This window comes from Macaca thibetana, chromosome 10 (assembly GCF_024542745.1).
Source record: "Macaca thibetana thibetana isolate TM-01 chromosome 10, ASM2454274v1, whole genome shotgun sequence".
Taxonomy (NCBI): Eukaryota; Metazoa; Chordata; class Mammalia; order Primates; family Cercopithecidae; genus Macaca; species Macaca thibetana.
This window is the reverse complement of record NC_065587.1, coordinates 79073079-79092059: the sequence shown is the minus strand read 5'-3', so window position 1 is coordinate 79092059 and position 18981 is coordinate 79073079. Positions and strand designations below refer to the sequence as shown.

Below are 18981 nucleotides of genomic sequence, written 5' to 3'. Positions count from 1 at the left end.
AACTTGAACGGGGAAACTGAGAAAGAGTAAAAAAGATCAAGGCACTTCTAGAAAATAAATAAAAACAAAAACAAAAGATGGGGTTTGTCTTACCAAAACTACTACAATGCAAGGTATAAAAACTAATGTACTGGCAAACGGGCAGACAAACAGGCAGAAGGGGCAGACTCCACACACCAGAAACCAATGCATGCATTTATGAAACTGATGCATGCTGGCAGCAGCACTGTGAATTAGTGGGAAATGAAGAGATGACTCATTCAATAAACTGTGGTCAAACAATTGCTCATATCTATTTGAGAAAAAATTAAATTGAACCCTATCTCATACAAGACTCAAAAATCAATTACAGATGGGTTAATGTGCGAAACTAAAACCTTTCAGAGGATATTTTTATGAACTCAAAATCATAAAGGAGTTTTTTAACTAGACAGAGAAAATATAAACCATAAAGAAAAAGAATGACAGCTTTGGCCATATTAAAATTAAAACTTTTCTAAAACTGGGAGAAAATATTTGCAATCCATATCCAACAAAGGATTTCTATCTAGAATATGTAAAGAAGTCTCAAAATTCAATAGTAAAAAGCAACAGTCCAATCAGAAAATGGGCAAATGACAGATATCTCACCAAGAAGGATATACAGATGGTAAAAAAGCATATGAAAATATATTCAACAACATTAGCCATGGGAAAATGCAAAATAAAACCACAACAAGATATCACTACACACCTACCAGAAAGGCAAATAAAAAATAATAACACCAAATGCTGGTGAGGGTGCAGAGAAATGTTCACAGTAACTTTATTTTTTATTTTTTTTATTTTTTGAGACAGAGTCTCACTCTGCTGCCCAGGCTGGAGTGCAGTGGCCTGATCTCTGCTCACTGCAACCTCCGCCCTCCCAAGTTCAAGCGATTCTCTTGCCTCAGTCTCCCGAGTAGCTGGGATTACAGGCGCCTGCCACTGCGCGTGGCTAATTTTTGTATTTTTCATAGAGTTTCACCATCTTGGCCAGGCTGGGCTTGAACTCCTGACCTCGCGATCCACCCACCTCGGCCTCCCAAAGTGTTGGGATTACAGACGTGAGCCACTACACCCAGCCATCATGGTAACTTTATTCTTAACAGCCACAAACTGGAAACAACCCTGACATCCTTCAATGTGTGAACAGTTAAACTACAGTACATTTATCCCCTGGCATATTACTCAGGCAGAGGGAATAAACTACTGATACATGCAACTTGGATGGATTTTAAGGAAACAGGCTGAGTTAAAAAAAAAAAAAAAAAAAAAAAAAAAGGCAATCTCAGCCAGGCCTGGTGGCTCATGCCTGTAATCCCAGCACTTTGGGAAGCCGAGGCGGGCAGATCACCTGAGGTCAGGAGTTCAAGACCAGCCTGGCTAACACAGTGAAATCTGTTTCTACTAAAAATACAAAAAATTAGCTGGGCGTGGTGGCACATGCCTGTAGTCCCAGCTACTCGAGAGGCTGAGGCAAGAGAACTGCTTGAACTCGGGAGGCAGAGGTTGCAGTGAGCTGAGATCACGCCACTGCACTCCAGCCTGGGTGACAGAGTAAGACTCTGTCTCAAAAAAAAAGGGCAGTCTCGTCGGCCAGGCATGGTGGCTCACACCTGTAATCCCAGCACTTTGGGAAGCCGAGGTGGGTGGATCACGAGGTCAGGAGTTTTAGACCAGCATGGCCAACATGGTGAAACCCCATCTCTACTAAAAATAAAATTAGCCAGGCATCTTAGCGCACACTTATAATGCCAGCTACTTGGGAGGCTGAGGCAGGAGAATTGCTTGAACCCAGGAGGCAGAGTTTGCAGTCAGCCAAGATCGCGCCATTGCACTCCAGCCTGGGCAACAGAGCAAGACTCTGTCTTGGAAAAAAAAAAAAAAGGCAATCTCAAAAGGTTGCATATTGTATGATTCCATTTACATAATATTTATGAGATAAAATTATAGAAGTGGGGAAGAGATGAGTGGTTGCCAGAGGGTTATGGATCGGAGAGGAGTGTGTAGCTACAAAGAGGTAGTAGGAGGGAACCTGTGGCAATGGAACCATGGAACATTTCTCTATCTCGATTGTGAAATTGGTGACATGAACATACACATGTAATAAAATTGTACAAATCCAAAGAAATGCATGTGTAACTGCTTAACTCTAATAAATTACAGTGATTAAACCAGTGTCAATTTTCTAGTTTTCATATTTGTACTACAGTTATGCAATATGTTACCACTGGGGGAAACTGAATGACAGTTTTCAGGACCTCCCTGGACCTTTTTTTGTAACTGCCTATGAATCTATAATTATTTCAAAATAAAAGCTTAAAAAAATTAAAACATCTCTTCATCAAAACATACCATAAAGAAATGGGGGGAGAGGCATCATAAACTGGGAGAAAATATTTGTAAGACATGTAACCAGCAAAACATAAGTATGCAAGAAAAAGCAATCCAGGTTGGGCGCAGTGGCTCACGCCTGTAATCCCAACACTCTGGGAGGCTGAGGTGGGTGGATCACCTGAGGTCGGGAGTTCGAGACCAGCCTGACTAACATGGAGAAACCCTGTCTCTACTAAAAACACAAAAAAATTAGCCGGGCGTGGTGGCACTTGCCTGTAATCCCAGCTACTCGGGAGGCTGAGACAGGAGAATCGCTTGAACCCAGGAGGTGGAGGTTGAGGTGAGCCAGGATCGCGCCATTGTACTCCAGCCTGGGCCACAAGCACGAAACTCCATCTTAGAAAAAAAAGGAAAAAGAAAAAACAATCCAACAGAAAAATGGGCAGAGGTGATGCCCAGAGTAAGGTGCCCCTGCCTCCCAACGAAGTCTCCGCACGTCTGGCAAGGCAGTAGGGGGTGGAAGGAAAATCTTCTCATCCCTTCCGTTATTCAGGCCTTGACAACCACTGTGCAACATCCAACCATGAGACTTTCATATCCTCTGGGAGCTGAGGGGCATGTCCCTCACTATTCTTTTACAAAACCCAATTAGTTGTGATATCTTATCACAGAAGAACCAATTGCCCGAGAATCTGTGGCGAACACACGTTCTCTTCCCTTACTACATGCACACAGCCTCTTACCTGGGATGGAACAGATGACAGTCATGGATGGGCCCGTCCGCCTCCCATGAGAAGGAAAAATCAAATCACAACACGGTGCTATGGTCTACATGTTGGTATCCCCCCAAATTCACATGTTGGAACCCAGTGCCCAATGTAATAGTATTAACGGTGGGGACTTTGGAAAGTGGTAAGTAATGAGGGCTCCATCCTCACGAATGGGACCAGTGCCCTTATTTAAAAAAAGGCTCAAACAAGCTCCCCAGCCTCCCTACCTTATGTGAGTGTACAGCAAGTAGGTGTCATCTTTGAAGTAGAAAGCAAGCCCAGGCCGGGCGCGGTGGCTCACACCTGTAATCCCAACACTTCGGGAGGCCAAGGTGGGCGGATCATGAAGTCAAGGGTTCGAGACCAGCCTGACCAACATGGTGAAACCCCATCTCTACTAAAAATACAAAAAGTAGCTGTAATCCCAGCTACTCAGGAGGCTGAGGCAGAAGAATCGCTTGAACCTGGGAGGCGGAGGTTGCAGTGAGCCAAGATCACGCCATTGCAATCCAGCATGGGTGACAGAGCGAGACTCCATCTCAAAAAGAAAGAAAGAAAGAAAGAAAGCCCTCACCAGACAGTGAATCTGCTGGGATCTTGAACGTCCCATTCTCCAGAACTGTGAGCAATAAATTCCTATTGTTTATACATTACTCAGTCTAAGGTATTTTGTCACAGCAGCACAGGCAGACTAAAACACATGGTGATGCCAGGAGGTCCAGACGCCAAAGAAAGGGTTATCCTGAGGACACCCCCGACAACTATGGCCTCTTAAAGTACCTCTAATCTCTATCCTTGTACTTCCCCAACCCCAAACCCAACATTAGAGTTGTCTGAGCCTGAGTCCCCTATTCAAAACTCTTCACTGGGATTTCCCACAGCATCACAAGTCCTTTTATCGGTGCTTGTGTTAGTCTGTTCTTGCAATGCTATAAAGAACTACCTGAGACTGGGTAATTTATAAAGAAAAGAAGTTTAATTGGCTTGCAGTTCTGCAGACCCTACAGGAAGCATGGCTGGGAAGGCCTCAGGAGACTTACAATCATGGTGGAAGGCAAAAGGAGGCAGGCATGTCCTACATGACTGGAGCAGGATGAAGAGAGCAAAGAGAGAGGTACTACACACTTTTAAACAACCAGAGCTCAAGAGAACTCACTATCCTGAGAACAGCAAGTGGGAAATCTGCCCCCATGATACAATCACCTTCAACCAGGCCCCTCCTCCAACACTGGCGGTTACAGTTCAACATGAGATTTGGTCAGGAACACAAATCCAAACCATATCAGTGTCCCTGTCCAAACCTCCATCTTATGGCACAGGCAACTTCACACCTGTAATGCCACCACACAACCAACTCCTGGCACGTGTCCTTGAACAGGCAACTCCATTTCTCTCTGCCTTCACCCATGCATGCTGCACTTGGAATGTCCTCTCCTAAGGCAAGTTGAGTTATCCTCTGAGACCCAACTCGGATGCCACCTTGGAGCCTTCTATGAGCCAAGTGAATTGCTCCTTCTCTGGGACACATTTGAACCACCTCTACTCTCATGCCTAGCCCACTGAATTACACCTAAATCTGGTCCTCTCCCTGACTATAAGATTCCCAAGGACAGGGTCCATTCATCTCCTCTTTAATACTTGGGGTGTGGTACAGTTATACATTAAAACTTTGCTGACTTGGGTCCACTGATGTTACTAAATCAGACTGTGGGGTTTTTTTGTTTTTGTTTTAGATTTATACCTATTTATCCAATGTATCTTTACTGTCCCCAAATTCCAAATTCCACAGTAAGCATTCCAAAAAAGAGGTCAAGCACTCTGGACCTATTTCACCAAATAAATAACACTTCAGTTATATATATCATACAGCCAAAGCTGAGAGCTGTAATTCATATAAACACATACCCAGAAGATCTTAGTGTTTCATACTGAAAATAATGGGCAACAGATTAGAGGTATGGTTGAAGTTTATACCACAAAGATGATGTTTTCGGTGCATAAAATTCTTTGTCTTTAAAATACTGGCATTTTAACGTTCATTTAAATGAAAAATATATTATTAGCTTCTATGTTAATTAAGTTTTAAATCAAGGAACATCCTGAGGCTTTTCTAAATTTTTTTTAACTGATCATTAAAAAGCAAATGTGCACACACACACAAAAAGCAACAATGCATCTTAAATGATTATTTTCCTAGGCCCTCAAAGTTGTTTTCAGGAGGATGCAGCAAGCTCAGTGCCCAGGTTTACAGAATAAATGTTAAAAAGCCTTTGCTACCAGAGCTGGAAATTCAAGTCTAAATTCAGTGGCAGTTTTATTTTGTTGCCTGTTTTTAAGAAGTGTAGGACAACCCAAAAAGATCGATTTTCCAAATATCTGAAAGTATATAATTTACGTAAGTATGCTGAGAAGTTAGAGTATATGATAACTTAAAAATGATGCCTCATCTTCTGTTGTGCATTCTTGAGTCCACCCTCTGAGGCCTGAAAACAAGCATTCTTTCACAATGAGGAGACTTTGATAGGGTATGACCCCACCAAAAATATGATTACATGTGTGTTTTTAGTGGAGCGAGAAAGATCCTAAGAGTCTTAAAAAATTAATTTGGGGAGGGAATGGAAGTAGATTAAACAGTATCACAAGATTGTCCTGTCATTTAAATACAAAGCAGAGATAAACTCTAATAAAGAAAGTCAATGACCTTCTAGATTATTCTGTGGGAAAATCTAAGGCACTCTGAAATTCACATTTGTCTTCTTTCTAGTGATTGCTGGCCTATGTCACAAGCAACTGCTCTCATTAAATAGACCAGAAATTAACTTTAGGCTTCTAATCTCCAGATTTCAAATTTTATCTAGGAAATTACTATGTTTCTTTCTATCATCTTAAAGAACTTTCATTAGTTATGGGAACAGAAACAGAAAACAGCAAAGGCCCTAGAACTTCTGAAGTTGCAGCTATAATTCAAGAATGAGAAATCATTTCACTGTTGTCCTCTCCCAACACATGCACCAATCTTATCACCAAAACAACCAGTATCAAGGAATGAATCACAAACTTAACAAAAGACGGAGGAAAAACAACAAATGAGCGAAGGCTTCACTGGTGACCACTCAGATAAAGTCTGAAAGGCAACTTCAGTGCCAAAAAGAATCAGCTTTTGTTATTATTCAGATGGTAATTCTGAATGCCAGTTTACTTATTTTAAAAAAAAAAACAAAACACTTCAGCTTCAACAATGGAAAGAGGATAATGCAAGTAACAAAAAAATTAGAACTTAAAAATCCTTTGTCACTAAATGTAAGTCAAACATTGATACTCTACCAAGAATAATTCCATGGAAGAGTCCTTTTAGTTACTCTATACTCTCAACCTAGTCAGCTGACCCATGACCTGAGCCTCCCCTTCCTGCTGTGCCCACAGAAAATACCCACCTGAGCCACCACATGGGATGCTTTACTAATAGGCAAAATCTAGTAGGTTTTCATTGTTGTTGTTGTTGTGTTGTTTTGAGACAGGGTCTTGGTCTGTCGCCCAGGCTGAAGTGCAGTGGCGTGATCACAGTTCACTGAAACCTCAACCTACCCAGGCTCAAATCATCCTCCTGCCTCAGCCTCCCGAGTAGCTGGGACTACAGGTGTAAGCCACCATGCCCGGTTAATTTTTGTATTTTTTGTAGAGATGAGGTTTTGCCATATTGCCCAGGCTGTTCTCTAAGTCTTGAGCTCAAGCACTCCACTCGCCTCAGACTCTCAAAGTGCTAGGATTACAGGTGTGACCCCGCTGTGTCCAGCCTGAATCTAGTTTTTATTTAATACCTAGTCAGAAACAGACATAGGCACCCACACGTGGTACATGTCCTTAGGTTCTTGTAAAACTCATCCCTTCAAACTCTGACTTTGTATGACCTGAAGCAGGCTATTCAACTCCTTTAATTCTCTGGTTTTCTTACCTCTGAAATGGGATAATAACAACAGTTTCTATTTCATGGCTCCTGTAAGGATTACATGAGATCAGATATATAATTATGGAGCCTAGTGCCTGATACACAGTGGGTGCTCAGTCTGTTAAACAGAATCATTTTAACAAGAGTACAAGCAAACAGCACATGATCAATCCACTTTGTAACCCAAGAACTCTGAAAACTAATGTTTTCCAGTCACCTTTACATAGAAAAAAAAGTTCTGATAATCATTAATGAAATAGTTTTACAATCTAATCACTTCAAAGCAAAAACTGTTATGATGGAGAACAGATCACTGGTTGCCAAAGGTGAAGGGGTAAGGAGCACTACAACGGGGTGGCAGAAGGGAAGTTGGGGAGGAAGGAGCCGATGGAACTGTCCCATGTGCTGATTTCGATAGTGGTTACAAAACTCAATGCACTGATTAAAACTCTGAAAACTACATACCCAAGAATAATTTTATTTTACATAAATTAAAAATAATTTGTATTTATTTTTTAGTTTCTAGGTTTTTCTTGAGACAAAGTCTTGCTCTGTCGCCCAGGCTGAAGTGCAGTTGCACTATCTTGGCTCACTGCAACCTCTGCCTCGTGGGTTCAAGCGACTCTCCCACCTCAGCCTCCCAAGTAGCTGGGATTACAGGTGTGCGCCACCATGCCCAGCTAATTTTTGTATTTTTAGTAGAGACGGTTTCACCATGCTGGCCAGGCTGGTCTCAAACTCCTGACCGCAAGTGATCTGCCCGCCTCAGCCTCCCAAAGTGCTAGAATTACAGGCGTGAGCCACCGCACTGGGCCCAGAATAATTTTTAAATGCAAAAAAAAAAAAATCCAATCTTTTCTAAGTAGACAATAAATCAACAGTGACACAAATGAATTTCTATGTCCAAGATATTGTAACAGCCATATTGTATATATTATCCTATAGTTAACATCAGTCAAATCCAATTTTAAACCACCTCTGATTAATTCAAGCACAAAATGTCAATACTAAAATAAATACAAGTAACCGCTTTTACATAATAGAAGCAAAAAGACTTTAGAAATACACTTACATCACTCAAAATGTAAGTGGTACTCCCCGTTTCCCTGACAAAGGAGAGTTTTATAACATTATAGGGTTGGCTTTATAGCTCTCTACTTTGCTACCTAATAAGTAGGTTTCTTCATGTGCATGAATTATTGTCCTCAATCTCTAAAAAGTAGACTTGAGGTTTAACCCAGGCTACAGCTTTAAAGCTGATTTCAGACATTCTCCTGCCTCACCTCCCGATGTCAAGAACTAAGTTTTTGTATTTTTAGTAGAGACTATGTGTTACACTTAAAAAGTCTGGGAACAGGCTTGCCACCGCGCCCGGCCCACATTTTGCATTTTTAAAAAGCCGTGTTTCATTCACAAAACATTAATTCATAAACTACATAACAGCAAAAGTGAAGTTTTAATACAAACATGCTTTACAACTATCACCTCTTGGTTTCACTGTACACAGAAGGCTTCATTACCAAATAATTAAACTTCTAAAAAAATTGTCAGGCCAGGCCCCTGGCTCATACTTGTAATCCCAGCACTTTCAGAGGCCAAGGTGGGAGGATTGCCTCAGTCCAGGAGTTTGAGGCAGGTCTGGGTAACATGGCGAAAACTCATCTCTAGTAAAGATACAAAAAATTAGCCAGGCACAGTGAGGCACACTTGTAGTCCCAGCTACTCAGGAGGCCGAGGCACGAGAATCACCTGAACTCAGGAGGCTGAGGCACGAGAATCAGCTGAACCTAGGAGGTGGAGGCTGCAGAGAGCTGAGATCACACCACTGCCCTCCAGCCTGAGAGTGGGACCCAGTCTCAAAAAAGTGAAAAAAGAAAAAAAATTTTTTTAATTAAAATAAGCTAGAGAAGAACAAAGCAATGTGAGAATGAGTATTATAAAAATAAGAACAAACCAAATGTCCATCAATTGGTGAATGTGTAAACAAATTATTATATATCTACACAATGGAATACCGCTCAGTAATTAAAAAGGAATAAACTATCGAAACTCCCAACAACAAAGATGATTCTCAAAATAATTATGATGGCCAGGCATGGTGTGGCTCATGCCTGTAATACCAGCGCTTTGGGAGGCTGAGACAGGAGGATCGCTTGAGACCAGGAGTTCAAGAGCAGCCTGTATAACACAGCAAGATCCTCTCTAAAACAAAATAAAAATTAAAAAAAAAAAAAATGATGATGATGATGATGATGAAAAAAGTCAGACTAACCCCTACCCCCTAAAAAGCACACACTCCAAGACTGCAGTTAGATAAAAACCTAGGAAATGCGGTCGGGCATGGTGGCTCACTCCTGTAATCCCAGCACTTTGGGAGGCCAAGGTAGGCAGATCATTTGAGGTCAGGAGTTCGAGACCAGCCTGACCAACATGGTGAAACCCCATCTCTACTAAAAATACAAAGAAAAATTAGCCGGGCGTGGTGGAGGGTGCCTGTAATCCCAGTTACTTGGGAGGCTGAGGCAGGAGAATAGCTTGAACTCAGGAGGCGGAGGTTGCAGTGAGCCAAGATCGCACCATTGCGTTCTAGCCTGGGTGACAGAGGGAGACTTCGTCTCAAAAAAAAAAAAAAAAAAAAAAAGCACCTAGGAAATGCAATGCAAACTTATCTACAGTGATAGATCAGAGGTTTCCTGGAAGAGGAGTGGCTGGAGGGATGACAAAGGGGCAAGAGGAAACTTTTAGGGGTGATGGATACCTTCATTATCTTGTTGAGGTGATGGTTTCACTGGCATAAACATATCAAATTGTACACTTCAATATGTGCATTAACTGTATAACAATTATACCTCAATAAAGCTGTTTAAAAAATACAGAAAAAAAAAATCCTCTTCCTGGCCTGGTATATTGTGTTTAGATCACCCTCTTTTCCAAACAAGCTCATATCCTGAAAAGTCACAGAACTGTAATACCTTTCCCCTGGTGATTTGCATGCATAAACAAAACCTTAAAACCCAGAAATTTAATTATAATAAAATTTAACAATAGTTAATTAATATTTACATGGCTGAACTATGTGCTAGACACTGTTACAAGCATTTTTCTTATATTAATTTATCTAACGCTCACATCAACCCTATTTTACAGATGAGGAAACTGAGGTAATGAAGGGATAAGTTATCTGATCAAGGTCACAAAGCTGATAAGCAGAGGAGCTAGAATTTGAACCCAGGGAGTCTAGCCCTAGAGTTAATTTCCTAACCCATCACGCTCTACTGCCACACACAATATAAGGGATGTTAACACTAGAAGCAACGAATATTGCACTTGTAAAATACTTTTCTTTCTCACACTCACAGAATATACATATTCACTATAATTGGCAACACCACATGAAACTAAATAAAAAACAACAGTGGCCTTATTTTCTTTTCCCAATTAATAGATGGAGGGAGAAGCAGAAAGGCTGGACAACTTTCTTAGGACACAAAGCAAATAATTGGCAGGTTGACCAGTTACTGGGAAGCTGGTTCCTTACATTCTTAATCCAATTCTTTTCATGGTTTTCAAAATCCCGATTATTTTAAGTAACATCAGAAGGGAGAGAAAATCGAACATAACAACAAAAAACGTAAAAGTTGTTTCTGTTTTCTCATACTCTTTACTGACTCAATTTCATCCAGAGGGTCTCAGTCTCTGCAGATACAGGTCTGAAGTCTGTTTTTAAAGCTCCCAGGTGAATGTTATGTGCAGCCAAGGTCGAGAACTCTTGATTTAGATTTCTCATTACAGAAAGCCAGAAGGCAGCTGGGTGCGGTCTCTAATACCCGCTATCCTCCACTTTGACAGGCGGAGGCGGAAGGATCACTTGAGCCCAGGAGTTGGAGGTTACAGTGAGCTATGATCCCGCCACTGCACTTCAGCCTGGGCAACAGGGTTATACCCTGTCTCAAAAAATAAAAACATATATGAAATAAAACAAAATGGGAAGACAGAAGAAAGCAAGGTGCCACAAAAAGCTTTGGTAAACCAAGGCCCAGTGTTTTCCAAGTCAGTATTGAACTGCTGTCCACATGCAAACTTTGAGTTCAACTTTCAATAAATTAAAAGCACATATGTATACAAGATATGAGAAAGCAAGAAGCACAGTAAACAACTTTTTTAAAAAAACGCAAGCCAGTGGTAAATTGGATGTTAAGACTTACAGAGAAAACCCTACATTTGGGATGTTATGTCATAACAGAAGTTACATAAAAGTATATTGGGATGACAGAATCTCTTTTCAACTTTTTGGAATGCTAAATTGATGCTCAAACATCAAGTCAATGAAGTAAAAGCACAGAAAAACCTGTCAAATATCCACTGCATTTAGAACATGGAATAAATTGATAATACACTATGAATCTAGTTAAGAAGCACGGGTTGAAGAAAGCATGGGCCAGGCCGGGCGCAGTATCTCACGCCTGTAATCCCAGGACTTTGGAGGCCGAGGCGGGTGGATCACCTGAGGTCAGGAGTTCGAGACCAGCCAGGCCAACATAGCGAAACTTCGTCTCTACTAAAATTACAAAAATTAGCCGGGGGTGATGGCGGCGCGCGCCTGTAATCCCAGCTACTGGGGATGCTGAGGCAGGAGAATTGCTTGAACCTGGCCAGAGGAGGGGGAGAGATGGCAGTGAGCCAAGATCGCGCCACTGCACTCCAACCCGGGCAACAGAACGAGATTCCATCTAAGGGAAACAAACAAACAAACAAAAAGAAAACAAAAAGAAAGAAAGGGCTGTATCTTTAGCCCATGCCCTGAATCAATGTTCCTTGAACTTTAAGGTGCCCTTCTTGAGGAAGATTCTGATTCAGCAGCTCTGGAGTGAGGCATGAAGTGTAATTCTAACAAGCTCCCAGAGGATGCTGATGCTGCTGGTAGGTGGACCAAACTTTAAACAACAAGGCCCTAAGTAACTGGAATATTGGTTGTAACACTAGCTAACTGGCTTACAAATATCGTTATGTCTAGGATCCAAGAAGTAAGTGTCAATACCATTAATTCCTACTCCTGGCCAAAAAAAATTAAAAACTAAAACTAAAAAACAGGGTTCAGGGGAAGGAGAAAGCAAATACTTGTCTAGCAGTGCTAAGAACCATAAAATACTGTTATTTGTCTCAACCTAGTAGATGTCAAGGTGATAAAGTGTAGGCTCCATGAGTTAATGGATTTTTTTAGTTAACTGCTGAATCCTTATGGCCTAGCACAAACTAGGTACTCAAGAAATGCACTGAATAAATGAATGAATGGGAAGTATATACAAACGCAATCTGTATTTACGTCACATCCCCAAAAATGTCTGGGAAGGGGGAGGTATTTGTACTTCTGGATGCAGGTAGCCATGATTTGATACAAATACCTGGCCCATCTACTGCATTCTCTTTCTCCGAAGATAAAGTTAACTTTCCTGAATAGTATTTCCACCTTAAAGCCCATGCTCATGGCACCCTGATGTTTAGCAACTTTTTGGCTTTTTGAAAACAATGAAGAAAGGTGGAAGTAGAGGGAGAAGGATTCGGAAAAGTCTCAAAAACTCAAAGCAAAAAACCAGAAGGGAAGAGATGGGCAAACAGTTCAGTTCACTTGAAGGAACATCTGAGGTTGTCAGAGGTCCATGTGCTTACCTATGATGGTGGCGGGGTTTGGGCTCGGGCTTTTATATGTTTTGTTACTGTCCAGGGTCACTGGTGGAGTAGTACCTGGCTGTGGGAACTCGGACTACACAGGCAGCCGGCGCTGCAGCCAACCTTCAGAAGCTTAGAGGAAGCACTTTCGCGCCTACTTCCTACTTCCCAGGGTCTCCGCGCGCTTTTGAGAACTCAGCCGCCGCCCAAACACAAGATGATCTGGGCAGCTTCGCTGTTGGATTGAGGCCACCGCCAGGATTTAAGATGGCAGCGAAACACTTCGATGGCCCGCGGAATCTGCCCAAAAGAAAAATGGCCTCTGTTCAGAATATCGCGGCTTTCAAACTGGGCCCAAAACAAAAATGGCGCCGGACGCAGGCTATTTAAAGGCTGGGAACCCAATGACTATGATTAGCAAGTAACGAATCACGGTAACTCACAGTGCTAGCAGTTGAACTGATCGAGAGAAAAAAACCGCTTTTCTGTGGTATGTCTTCTTAACATTGGAAAATGACTAGTTCAAGAATGAAACATATATTCGGTGCGAAAGATTATGGGAAAAGAAAGATAGCTTTCACAGTGCCGGATAAACTTTAATGAAAATAGCCATGTTTGAACATAACTTCCTCGATTTTTTTTTTAATGTTAAAAGAGAATAAAAGGTTTGTCCTGGAACCCAGAAGCAGGATGGGGAAATAACGCATGAATTATCTAATCTATGAAGAGTACCGAGCTGTAAAAGTCCTCGCTTCCGGGTCAGCCCTCAAGAAGAACTGAGGGCGGATGCTTTAGTAGAAGGCAACTAGCTCTCACGGCGCATGTCCATTCTCCAAACCCGATCCCGGAAGTTACTGGAGGGTAACTCCTGATTTTCGAGACAACCGCACAGAGAGGCGGGAAACTGGCGCTGAGCCAAAAATTCAAGCATTTTGTGATTGGTCATGTCAGGCCAGAGAGCAGAGGGCAGTGGACTACTTCTTTCATTCATTCAGTAAATCATTGCTAAGCGCTCACCAGAAGGCAGAAGCTGTACCGTTTTGATATGTTATTTAAATTGTATGCGTTCTTTTAAAATTTCATTTTCAACAATTTGCTCGAAAATACACTGAATAAACTTCGCTCCCCGTTTTTTTCCGGTGACGGCCGCAGTTGACTGGAGCTTCATGGAAAACCCGGAGAAGCGGAGTGCCGGCGGCCCGGCACTGACCGCAGAGCTGCGCGTGCTCCGTGCCCCCGCGCTACGCGAAGGTTGCCGGGATCCGGGGCAGTAGCAGCGACTTGAGATCTGTCTCTGGGGCCTGCTGGCGGCGGCCTGGGGCGGCGCGGCGGCAGGTGGGCAGGTGAGAGCGCTGGAACTTTAGGTGGAAAAGCCCGCTTTCTGACCGGCCGAAGAGAGGGGAAGGGGCTTGTAGGCGCCTCCCTCTCCACCCCCAAAGGTCGCCGGTGTCCTCACTGAAGGATATTTGAGGGCGGGGACAAGGAGGAGGCTGGCTCTCTGTAGAAGGCGAAAGACCGACCTCTGAAATAGCTGCCGATGGTAAATGTTGCGGTAGGCACGGATGCGGGCGGCGAGGAGGTCTTCTACACCGGACCTGTGACTTCCCGTCCCGTCTCTCGCTGGGAGGAGCCCCGTGTGCCCCCCCGTGACTGTCTGGAGGGTGCACGGTGTACCCCAGGCTGTCGGGAGGTGGGGGCGGCGTTCCGACGGCGTCAGAGCCGTTGTGCAGCATGGCCCTGCCAGCTGCGTGAAAGCAGCCGCGGGGCTTGCAGGGCTGTGGATCTTGTAGGGATGACCCTCTAAGGTCATGCTCATCTTCCTCCCAGATGATACTCAAATCCTGTTTCAGAGACTCTCAATATCACGGTTTCATTCATTCATTAACATCGTCAATTTATCCATGAACAGATATACACGTGTCTACAGCACTGCCGAGTTAGTAGATACAGCAATGACCAAGATGGACGTGCAGGGTCCTGACTCCTTGTTCTAGTTATGGGGGATAAACAATACTCTCCCTATCCATGAGTTCCGCCATCTGTGAATTCAACGAACTGCGGATAGAAAATATTCTGGTCGGCGGGGTTTGGTGACTCACGCCTGTAATCCCAGCACTTTAGGAGCCCGAGGCGGGCGGATCACTAGAGTCAGGAGTTTGAGGCCAGCCAGGCCAACGTGGGCGAAACCCGGTCTCTACTAAAAGTATAGAAAAATGAACCGGGCGCAGAGGAGCGTGCCTGTAATCCCAGCTACTTGGGAGGCTGAGGCAGGAGAATTGCTTGAGCCCTGGAGGCGGAGATTGCAGTGAGCCAAGATCGTGCCACTGCACTCCAGATTGGGCGACAGAGACTATTTTAAAAAATAAAAATATTCTGTGGGAAAAAATGATGGTTACATCTGTACTGAACACGTGCAGAACTTTTTTCTTGTCATTCCCTAAACACTGCAGTGTAACAACTACATAAATAACATTTAACATTGTATTAGGTATTATTAAGTACTCTAGAGATGATTCAAGGTACATGGAAGGATTTGGTAAGTTGTATACAAATACTACACTTTTTTTTTTTTTTTTGACAAAGAGTCTCGCCCTGTTGCCCAGGCTGGAGTGCGGTGGCTCGATCTCCGATCTCCGCTCACTCTGCAACCTCTGCCCCCCACCAAGTTCAAGCAATTCTCCCTTCCTCAGCCTCCCGAGTAGTTTGGGATTACAGGCACCCGCCACCGCACCTGGCTAATTTTTGTATTTTTTAGCAGAGATGGCGTTTCGCCATGTTGGCCAGACTCGTCTTGAACTCCTGACCCTAGGTGATCCACCTGCCTCGGCCTCCCAAAGTGCTAGGATTACAGGCGTGACCCATGACATCTGGCCTAATAAACAATTTTTAAATCAGGGACCTAAGCATCTGGATTTGGGTATCCATCATGGGTCCTGGATGCAGTCCCCCAGATGCTGAGAGGTGATTGTACGTTGATATTGAACAAGATGTTTCTAGATTGTCCTAGGTTGGGTTTCCTGAGAATCAGACTCTGAGGAGATTTGGAGGCAGGACATTTACTAGAGAAGACTTTTTGGATGATTACCAAGGAAGAAAGGAAGCAGGATTGGGCAGATAGAAAAAGTTAGGCTGCAGTGAAGTCTCAAGGATGTTCTCCACCCATCCCACAGGAACTCTAGTGCTGGGCTGGGCCTTCACAGTTAAAGGGAAGGGCCAGGCCTTTATACCCCTTGACTGATCTGTCGTTGGATGTCTGTTGCCCTGGAAAGGGCCTAACTTCAACTCTCTTCAGCCAAGTCAATCATGGACGGAGGCTGGCCCTTGAGGTCTGTCTCAGCACTTCCAGAATCTGGGGAAATAAGCCTTTCATTCCTTAGAGGGGTCAGGGTGGCACATCACAGCATTCACCACAAAGGTAGGGCTTCGAAGGAAACACATGTGCTAGAGAATAATGGGGAGGGAGAGGGAAAACACTTAGGTTGAGTGCTCAGAGTAGGTGACATCTGAACTAAGCTGAAGCAGAATAAGCCATCCTCTGTGGAACAAAGGGAGCAAGATTCTCTACTTTTCTGCTGTGCACTAGGAATATAGCAGAGAAGACAAGTGGCTGCTACCTTCTGTTATAGTGGGTGGCAGTGACTAGTTTTTCTAGATCTTGACTCCCTGCAGTAACTAAAGATGGAGTAAGTAAAAATGGATTGAGACTAATTCAGAGGAGGATAGAGGAAAAAATGAGAACTACAATTTTGAAAAATGAGTCAACTTGGTAAAGACTTGATCTATACAGTTTTTGGGGGGGAGTTTGGTTTGGTTTTTTGATCCTATACAGCATTGAACTATGTTTTATTAAGATTGTCCCATTTTCTTCTCAAACCTGTGTTCTCCTTGAGGACAAGAATCATGCCTTACTCTTCTCGGTAGTTCCCCCCTGAGCCTAATAGTCTTGCTAGCATAATAGACACTACGTGAGCATTTGGATAGAATTAATCTCATACATATTTGAAGTGAAAATTGCTAATCCCTAAATGATGTGAACGTGGGATACATGACTGTGTTTGGATTTGTCTTTACAATATTTCCTCGCCTTATAAGTTAGAACCCAATTTTAGTCAAAATATTCGATGATAATATGTAATTGCTTCGATCAAGCAGGAACCTCCAGGGGTGCCTATTTTTATATATGATTTGTATAAGATAATATACTCCCGATAAAAGTAATGGCTGCCGTGTACTGAGCACTTCCCACATGCTAGGCACTGCACTAAGCTATGAATGTATCTCGTTGTCTTCATAATGTGGCCCCGTGTTTCAGATCATGATATTGAGGCAGGAGAGAAGTAATTTGTCCAAGACCATAACTAATTTGTGATGGGAGTTAGAATTTGATTCTCACCATTACTCAATGCTTTAGCTGTTAAGTGACCAACAACATGTCTGAAAACGTAGACCAAGTTTCAGTCATCATAAGATTCTCACATTTGATCACTTAGCTGCCCTATTAACTGTTATTAGAGAAATAAACCTGAAATTATTCACCCTGTCTTTGCTGCTTTGCTCTGTATCAGTTTTCTGACTTTCTTCATAGCTTTCCTGGCTCTGACTTTAGAAGCTTGACTATTATCTGTCCTGTAATATGCTAGAATCTGATTACCAGATTCACTCTACCCTAGTCAAACCCCAAAGACCTCAGAACCTCTCTTGAGACTCTGGGTATTTTTATTCATAACTAATGAACTGAAACTGCCCAAAGAAGCAGGCCTTGCTTTATGGGGACTGCTTCTCTTAGTTTGGGCATTAATTCTAATCCTCTCCCGTTCTTGCTATACTACAGGTTAATTCCAGTAATGTTTTTTTCGTTTTGACATAATCAAAATAATAATATCTAACAATTACTGAGCCCAGACTAAGTGCCAAGTATTGTGATAACTGCACAGCAAGCTTGTGATATGGACGATTTTATTCACATTGTACACATGATGGAACTGAAGCATAGTGAGATTAAGTGACTCATCCAAGGCCACACAGCCAGTTGTAAAGTGGTAAGTAAAGATTCAAAGCCAGGAAAGCCAGGTAGTATGAGTCCCAGCTCATCCCTTAGTCACTACATGACAATGCATTCTTAAAAATGATTTAAAGTGCTTGACTTTCTGAAAACTTGTAGGCAGAATCTAGATCCTAGTGGATTTTTCTTTCTGCTGTACTAAGAAATTTAGATTTCACTCTAGTCAAAAATGTCACTAAAGGCTTCTAAGCAAAGCAAGAATACAACCAGATTTGGTTTTTTTGGTTTTTGTTTTTTTTTTTTTTTTTTTGCAAGATGGCTATATTAAAAGTGTAGAGAATGGATTAGTGGAGGTAGATTGGAACAGTGGGTCTCAAACTTTAGCTTCAGAATTACCTAAAGAATTAATTAAAACACAGATTACTGGACCCCACCCTAGAGTTTCTGACTCAGTAGGTCACGGGCAGCTTGGTAATTTGCATTTCTAATACATTCCCAGGTGATGCGAATGGCACTGTTGAGAGGACCACACTTTGAGAACCACTGGAATCCAAGCAAGGAGGGCATGTGAGAGGGCATAAGGGTCTGGACTGTGACCCTAGGGAGGAGAGATTATGTAAAGAAACACTCATATCAAATGGCAGGATGTGCTGAGTGAGTTGAGGAGGAGCATGAGGAAAAGGGCAGAGTCCACTATATCCAGATTTCTGAATTGAATGGCTTAGTAGATAATGCTTTTTGTTAACGAAACAGGAAATCCAGGTGGAACAGCGGTTTGGGAGGGAAAGAGGACTTGTTTTTATATGAGATGAATTGAGACTATTTGTGGGGACGGTTAGTTCAAAGGTGAACAGTAGCAGTTTATTATGTGGGTCTAAGCTGGAGATGAACGTGTGAGAGCCAGAGTGGATGCATGATCACAGAAGTTTGGGGATTGAATGAGACCGCCCAGGAAACAAAGACTACCAAAGACAGATCTTTGATAAGGATGAATAGGTGGATGGAAACCAGCAGGCTATTAAAGGATACTAAGAAGGAGCAGTATAGAGTCCTGAGTACTTAGGAGTCTCAACAACACATCAAAAGGCTACAGAGAGATTATGTAAGGGGAAGGATTGGTGATCTTTATGGTCAGACCACTTTCCGTGGAGAATGAAACAAAAGCAGATTGCTTGGGTTTGAAGATGGAATGGGAAGTGACTCTAGGAAAAGATGCATTATTTGAAAGGAAAGAGATT

At 42.7% G+C, this 18981-nt stretch overlaps 1 protein-coding gene across 1 annotated transcript in view; it reads right to left on the bottom strand.

The window, feature by feature from the left end:
* The window catches only part of SLX4IP (SLX4 interacting protein), a 195597-nt gene extending 182433 nt beyond the window's left edge, over positions 1 to 13164 (bottom strand). The window contains exon 1 of the mRNA XM_050745059.1: positions 12742 to 13164. The gene's annotated coding sequence lies outside the window, so the exon portion shown is untranslated. The remainder of the gene's footprint in view (positions 1 to 12741) is intronic.
* Positions 13165 to 18981: the final 5817 nt, after the last annotated feature.